Raw genomic sequence first — 8257 nt, 5'->3', positions numbered from 1 at the left:
ATAACCACCACCTCAGGGAATAACACATTGCAGGCGATTCACAAATCCAGCAACGGCAGAGTGTAGCAGGTCTGGATGTATACATGACACCTCTCGGCGGATCGCATCTTTCAGTTACGACAGATTGGATGGACCAGGGGGTGAACTATCTCTGCAGTCCTTCGTAACTACTAGTCCTAATGAACTACCGGTCGGAGGACTGAAGCTAAGGACCGCTTCAACTACTAGTAGTTAAGAGGTACTATATACTACCAGTCCTTAAGGTCACGTGACGTGAAACAGTAGTTAGAGGGGGAGAAAATTTTTGGTTTCGAGAGTAACAGATCTCTAACCAATCGGGATGCCGTTTGAAGTCTACAACTACTACTAATTATTTCACAATCGTTTTTCCGCAGTGGGTTGTGGCAGCGATTTCATGTTTACAAACAAACATGTTGTAAACAAACTTTTTTTTTCCGAGGGACTCGCCATACATTTTTTTGTCACCCGTGTTTTGCAATTTTTTTTACTCTAATATCGCTGGCTAGTTTAATTATTTTGTAAACGTATGAGGACGTTGCATTTTTCATCTTGCGACTTTTTTTTAGAATAAGATTCAGTATATAATAATAGTCAAAGTATTTTTTTTGTCCGAGCTCATGGACCCCACTTTTGGATGCTTGAAGAAGCGAGTACAGAGGCGTCGGAAATGTTATGTACATGTGGGTGCTTGGCTTGACCTTTACGTGGAAAATTTTGATTTCTGGATGAATTCTGGGGGGTGCTCAGACCAGTGGTACAGAATACTGTGGGTTCTCAGGCACCCACGGCTCCGACGCCACTGAGCGAGTATATGGGACCCCAGCTGCATATAAGTGGGTCGCATACTGATGAAATCAAAATTTGAAAATAAAAAATTCTTACAACAAAATGTACGATTTTAAATTAAGGTTACCGGCACTAGTTGAGCCTATGGCCGTAATGTGCCTTTTCGGGGCAGACTTTCCCTTTTTTTTGGGGGGCCCTCTTCTTGAAAGGGTTATTATGCAAAATAATTAGATTTTTGGGCCCCCTATTCACCTCGGGAGCCCTACTTGAGGCCCCAGCTGAATACTATTTTTAATATTGAGTGCCACTTTTTTTTTAAAGACCAATTTGTTAAATGATTTTTATTGTCCATTTTTATTCCTTTTAAATTCATTGAAACAACGAATTGCAAATTCTTTTTGGAGCAACTAAAATAATAAATTATTGATAATTTATAATTAAAAGAATTAACTGCCTTGCTGCGTATTGTAGTTCTATATTTTAAACTATGGGTTTATCCTCAGTATTAAAAAATATTATCAGAACATGATTTTTTATGAATGAGCACTTACCTGTTAATGCAAGTGAATACTTCAATATTTAAAATATATATACTTCTATATTAAAGATCTTTCATCAATTTATCTGTTTCATATTTAGCTTCCAACAAATAACTTCCCCTGATAACTTTCATTTGATCGTATATTTCATTTCAGTTGATTAGAAGATGAATGATTGATTGAAGTTGATTAATAGAAACATGAATTAAATAACAACTTGCACATATGATTTGTCATACAAAAACATTTTATTTCAAACATATATTCATAGAAAGTTATCATAATCACAATTTATTTGTTGTACTTTTCTTAGAAATCGCACCTTTCAAGAATATAATTTTTTGAGATTCATTAACTTTCATCTGCATCTTCAAATGTTGATTTACCTGAAATTAGAAAGAGGAAGAAAAAAAACACCTTTATTATGCTTATCAATCTTTAAATGTACTGTATATTTGATTTCAAATTATAACAGTCTTTAGTTGCATAAGTAGAGATAATTCGTGCACAATAGCACTTTGTCGACTCGTCACCATTTTATCACAGTAGGATCCAAAATGCATCAACTGTGTTTTACAAGGGAGGCCTGGCATTGCACACAGATGCACTTGTTCATGTGTAGAACTTGTTCATGTGTAGATGTATTTACCTAGGGCTTCACAAATCTTAGGAGCCAACATTGCAAAAAAGAAAATCATACTGACACCTAAAATTTTCTATGCAGATCACAAAATATTTGGAGTTTATATCTGCATCTTCCAATATGTGAAGATCATCACCAAGTGCTGAAAAAGTTCAATATAATTTTTTTTTTACTTTGGATTATTTCTCCTAAAAATATGCTTGGCTGCCAAGAAATTTGGCCGGCGCCTAAAAATTTTTTTCAATTTTTCGAGCCATGTTTCTACCCTAAAATTTTGGTCAGACAGATGAAGTGAAAAAACCTATTGGCACGTAGCTTACTTAATATTTTCACTTTACTTTCAGCTTCGCTCTAAAACACATCCTTAGCAACCTCTTGTGGATCGGGGAACCCTATTTAAATTAACATAGAAATTTTGCAGTGTTGTATGGTCTCGCTAGTTAAAAAGTATGATATTATTTGTCGTCAATTATATTAATTGTTTTAATATTTCCATTCACAAAATTTGCTAATCAGTAAATATGATAATAAAATTTTCAAAGAATTAATATTGCTTTTCAGTTAGCAAAGCTTCTAAAGGTTTTTTTTAATGTCCTCCCTCTCATTTATATAGCCAAGACAAGTTTTTCAACAGTATACATGTTTTTACTTGCACTGGTCAAATTTTGAGTGGTATAGGTAGCCATTAAGAATCGTCTATCTTAATTTCCTCAATTCAATTATGTCAAAAAGAGTTGTTCTTTCAATAGTATCTGAAAAAATTATGATTATAAAGAAAATTACTCATAGCAAGATATTTCTCGAGAAAAACCAATATGGTATGGACTAAAAACAATGCCACCTTCCCCCCCACCTTGCTCATTTTGTTTTTGCACATATAAAATGTGTTGCTGAAATTACAATAATTTCAAAGGGAAGTATGTTTCTGTTAAGTTTTATATTGAGAAATATTCAAGTGATTTTACAGTTTACAATTTTTATGAATTTTCTCAACTTAAAATTGAATGTGTATAAAATAGGTTTTTTATTCATCATGCAACATAAATGAGACACTGAAATACATTTCATAATAAACATGTGAATTTATGTAATACAGCCTCTCCGAAACGCTATTATGTCTGTGATCTGATATAACGCCAAAATTCTTTGGGTGGGATGGTGGCATTAAATCGGGGTTTGACTGTATTTGTTCCACTAGGGTTGTTGATACAAATGAAATCAGTGAAAATGATGCGACATAATGTTAAAATTTATGTCATTAAATCATGCATGGAAATATTTAATTTTACATGAAAATAATAATGGAAACTGTTGCTCAAAGTCAAATACAAAGAATTAAAATTACCTTTGTTTGCTCTGGTAGAATTGTTTAACCTTGAAAACCTTCACATAACTTCGTAGCTACCTCAGCCAAGTTCCTGGGAAACAAAATTTTTCAAGAGTTAGAAAAGTCTCACAAATGTATATACAATATATATATCAGCTGTTTACTAACAACATCGTTAAAAAATAAATGCTTGTTAAAAGTTTAAATGTTAAAAGTTTCAGTTCCATAACATGTCAAAATGTTATATTTTAAAGTTCTTAAGAAATGGAAATTTTTTTTCTGTCGTTACCCATACACACAAAATCAAAAACAATTTTTGGCAAAAAATTAAATTTGAACACACACAGCAAGGCCATAACCCAAATACTGAAGTAGTAATATGTTTCAAACACTAATCTGCTTCCTTTCATTATAATGTATATACCTCAACACTAAAAACTGTGCCCGAAATTAAAATTTCATTTTTTATATCAACAAAGCAATATAATGATTCTTTATTAAATATTCTTCATCTCAGAGCGAGTTACAGAGTGCAATTTTTCAAGAAATGGCACATGATTTTTTTCTGAAAATTTAACTTTCACTAAGTATTACAATATTGTTCATTTGAACAGTTCAAAATATCAAATCTATATTTTAATCCTTTAGTGCACGAGTTTTACAAAAATTAATATTTAACATTACTGCCAATTTTTACCATGCTTTATTTCAATTTCACCATTACTCATCACAAAAAAATAATTAAAATTTTTGTCATTTAGGTGCTATAATTTATTATCAATGAATTGTAGCTTATTAGTTACTTTGTGTATTGAAGGGAGATTGATCTAAAACACAAATTTTCAATTTCCTTATTTATAGGCGATTATTTATAGCATAGTGATCCAAGCACAATTTTTATTGTGCCAACAATATTCAAATTATTTATTTACACACATGCTCAATTTATTTAGACATAATTTTTCATTAAAAAAAAATTCATACAGCAAAAAATATAGAATGTAAAATTTCAATCTGATATTATCGTAATTGTAGATTCATGTTTCATTTGCCATGTAAATATTTTCAATACAATCCAAAATATACATAGGCTATTTGATATTTTTCAGCATTACCGAATGGGATCCACTGCCCTATTGATTGCGTGACATTATGTCCATTTATATTTTTAAATAACGCATTTACCGAGCAAAAAAATATTGAGAATATTTCTAAACACTTTTCTTATATAGTTCAATAGCAATAAAATAATTCTTACCTCAGTAATGAACATGCTAGCACTTCGTCGTGGCTTCGATCGCCGATGTCAACATACACGTATAGCACAGGTTTTGGAGGATATAACGATGAATCACTTCAACTTTGATGACACCGAAGATATAATCTAAGTTTTATCTGTCATTATTATCGTAAAAAATATTTTAATTCAAAAAAAAAAACAGCATATTTCATCGCTAAATATCACAGCGAGAGCTCGCGGCCAGAGGCGAAATTTCCTCTTTTCCAAGATGGCCGCCGTGAACTACTTTTCTTGCTGCTTTAGGACTGGTGCTAGGTAGTCCTTAGAAGCGGTCCTAAGTAACTACTAAAAAAAAGTCCTTAGCTTAGAGATAGTATCGAAAAGTCGAACTACTGGCCAGCTAAGGACAAATCGGCGCCTAACTACTTTTTTTCGGCTAAGGACCACAGAGATAGTTCACCCCCAGGATCGATACATCCGGAATTTCAAATATTCCCATTACCAGAAGTCTGCCGGTGTCAAATCTAGAGACCGAAGGATGCCATGGGAATCTGCAATGCCTGCTAATGATTTTGTCTTCCCGGAACTTCTGTTATCTGAAATGCCTTGACTGGAGTAGTGTAACATCGTTGTATTGTAGTAGTCCTTTGACTTCCACGGCTAAAAATTTCGTTTCCAGCCACCACTATATAGAGTTCTTCAGAAGAGTAAGTAAATATGAATATATATTCGCTGCAAAGAGAGAGAGAGAGAGGTGTCCAACTCGTGATTAAGAACACTATACCGACAAGTCGGATTCCACCATGCTGAACCCAGCTTATATCGAAACTTAGGTATGAAGCAAACGGAATTTCAAGTACGATAGATATGGTGGCCTCTACCGGAGTAGTGTAACCAGATATAGCAGCTATCCATACTCCCATCCTAAATATGACATAGTGGCCTGTGGGTTCCGACTGAAATTGGCAATTGGACAAGAAAACATTTACTGCCATTTTTTCTCGTTTTTGAATATCAACAGTTACCATCCCGGGTCTTGGCGCCCGAGTGGTGCAGTGATTAGATGCTCCTCTTTCTCTATGAAGGTCACCGTCATGGTCGACGGATTCGAATTCGGGTGAAAATATGAGAAGCATTTCCGAACATGCGGTGACCACCGATAGATGGCACCGTCATTTCCCACCCAACCAAAAGAGTTGGAAATTGCCGTATGGCGAGATATGACCACAGGTGGTGTGCCGTAAAGTAGCCCGGCTATTCCGGTGTAATTTCATTTCAGAGCAATAAATGAATGAAATAATCCATTCCAGAGCAGAAACTTCTGCTTTCAAATTGATCAAAATTAGAAAATTCGCACTTTTATAAATTTTTACGAATTTGAATGTTTAATTAGTTAATTAATTCCAGTTTTAGTTAGCATCAGGATCGTTGTGATTAATAAATGAGAAGTTTTTGAATCTATGAAAATTAGAAAATTTGCATTTTTACTCATTTTCATGAAAGTTGATAAAGTCAGCCTTTGGTAAAAGTCCTAAATGTATAGGTTTACAAGCGTTTTTCGTGCTTTTAGCAACTTGACTTGGTATGGTTTTAACACTCTTCCTGACCTATAAATATATATATAAATTATGTATAATATAAATAAATATATATATATATTATATATGTAAAATAAATAAATATGTGTAAAACTATCCAAACAAGCTACAGTAGAAATGGTTTTGCCGAGATTGTCTGATACAGCGCCATCTGTGAGTTATATTTTTTTAAAGAAAAAACACAGTGGAAAGATTAAGAGATACTAACCCCCGGCCCGGCAAACATAGTTCGCCATACGGGGTTCCCCGAAGGGAGCATTTATTTTCTCCACAAAAAAAAAAAAAAAAAAAAAAAAAAATATCAACTTTACATCTTGGCCCAGGGAGCAACCATTAACAACTCGCGAGCAGCAATTTAGTGTCCCTGGGGTTTATAATAATTGCTTCACTTAAGTATTATATTTTACATTGTAATTATCACACTGTAGATACACATTCACATATCACACGAGTCCGACAATCATTTGATCTTTCAACAAAAAAAAAAAAAAACCTATACACACATCAGGTCAGCTGAAATACACGAAGCAAATCAGTCCGTCAATCAGCTAATTTTGCACGAGATCGAAGAACACTGTAATACAAGTTATATTTCAGTCGATTTTATGCATTATAACTTACAGTATTAGATATTAACATTTATTTTATGTGCACTGCTCCACACATGCTATCACGAACTAAAAGTTAACATATTTTCGTAAAAAATCAGTATATGACATAAATTGAAAAAAATTGTAGTACGTATTATTAAAATTTACAGTATAACTCAGCAACAAAAATGATCAAAGTGAGAACTTTACATTGAAAAAATGGTATACGCTAATCCAGTCTAAATCAGAAAATCCTTTCCGTATTCATCAAATGCACTTATATACAATGTTGTATTAACACCTTACAATTATTCAACTTTTCAATAATATCTATATATTTAAAACAAATATATCATATATATTATGTATTCATTTAAACCTTGTCATAAAATAGGACATTATTGGTGAGGTATATAATATTCCACGCTTTTTTGCATGATGGATTTTAAGAAATTAGCTATTTTCTTATTTTTCACCAATGTTAAGATTTTTATGTTGTGATCGCTAAAATTGCATTCTTTTCTGTCTTTGTCCTATGCTTCACATCTATATACTATATGTTGAGCGTCGCTAGCCTCCTTCTTGCAGAAGATACATAATGAGTCTCGTCTGTGGAACCTTGCCTGATAGACTCCCAGTGCCCCATGTTGAGTCAACAATTGGTTGATGTAGAAGTCTCCATAGATGTTGGTTGTTTTAACCTTCCGCATTATTGAGTGTGTAAATCTCCCTTTTGTAGTTGAGTTCCACAGCCTCTGCCATTCATGCTGTATATATTTTTTTATGGCATTTTTAAGTTGTATTTTAGTGATTTTAGTTTTAATGTCAATTTGATCCTTTTTTGTTGCCTCTTTAGCTTTATTATCCACATAGTCATTTCTTTTATTATTATTATGCGCTTTGATCCAATGAAATTTGATATCATTTATCGTTGCCAGATTTTGTATTGTACGATGAATTTCGTTATAATTGTTAAGTTTGCTAGCGCTTGTAGTGCTGATTTCGAATCACTAAAAATGTGCACATTTTGAAGGTGATTTTCATGAGTATATTGCACCGCCTGTGATATCGCTGTAATTTCGGCTCTAAATACAGTGCTATGATCACTAAGCCTTGTTAGTTGCTCCTTTTCAATCTGTGTGTTTTTATAATGCACATAAGCACAGCCAACCCTGTTTTCAATCCTGGATCCATCTGTGTAAATTGAATTTTCCATACTATCCTTTTGATCTTCATTCCAGTCGATCTTCTTTTTCTCCCACGGTGGTATTAGAGCTGGCTTATCTTCTTCTATGTGCTCTCTTTTAACAATATTTTGATTAATGCACATTTGTTCTCCAAGTTGAAGCAATTTGTAACGTTTCAGCAGATTTTGAAGCGTAATCTGTATGGGTGGTATCCCAGTAAGTACATTCAATGCTTCATTAGAAACCGTAATATAGCATTTTGAGATTACAATTAAAGCTTTCCTCTGGATAGAAATTAATTTATCATCCTGAGTTCTTGTATTTGT

The 8257-nt window shown here is 33.2% G+C and overlaps 1 long non-coding RNA gene across 1 annotated transcript; it reads right to left on the bottom strand.

The window, feature by feature from the left end:
* Nucleotides 1–1631: 1631 nt before the first annotated feature.
* Nucleotides 1632–4986, bottom strand: LOC149063805 (uncharacterized). The gene is made up of 3 exons (XR_016196096.1): nucleotides 4575–4986; nucleotides 3335–3407; nucleotides 1632–1732 (listed from the first exon to the last, which is right to left on the bottom strand). It is a non-coding gene; the product is annotated as an uncharacterized LOC149063805 (long non-coding RNA).
* Between the last annotated feature and the right edge of the window lie 3271 nt (nucleotides 4987–8257).

This window comes from Pholcus phalangioides, unplaced genomic scaffold, assembly GCF_987345545.1.
Source record: "Pholcus phalangioides strain wild (caught in Gottingen) unplaced genomic scaffold, Ppha-v1.0 ptg000043l_1, whole genome shotgun sequence".
NCBI classification, from domain to species: Eukaryota; Metazoa; Arthropoda; class Arachnida; order Araneae; family Pholcidae; genus Pholcus; species Pholcus phalangioides.
This window is presented reverse-complemented; position numbering and strand designations above follow the sequence as displayed.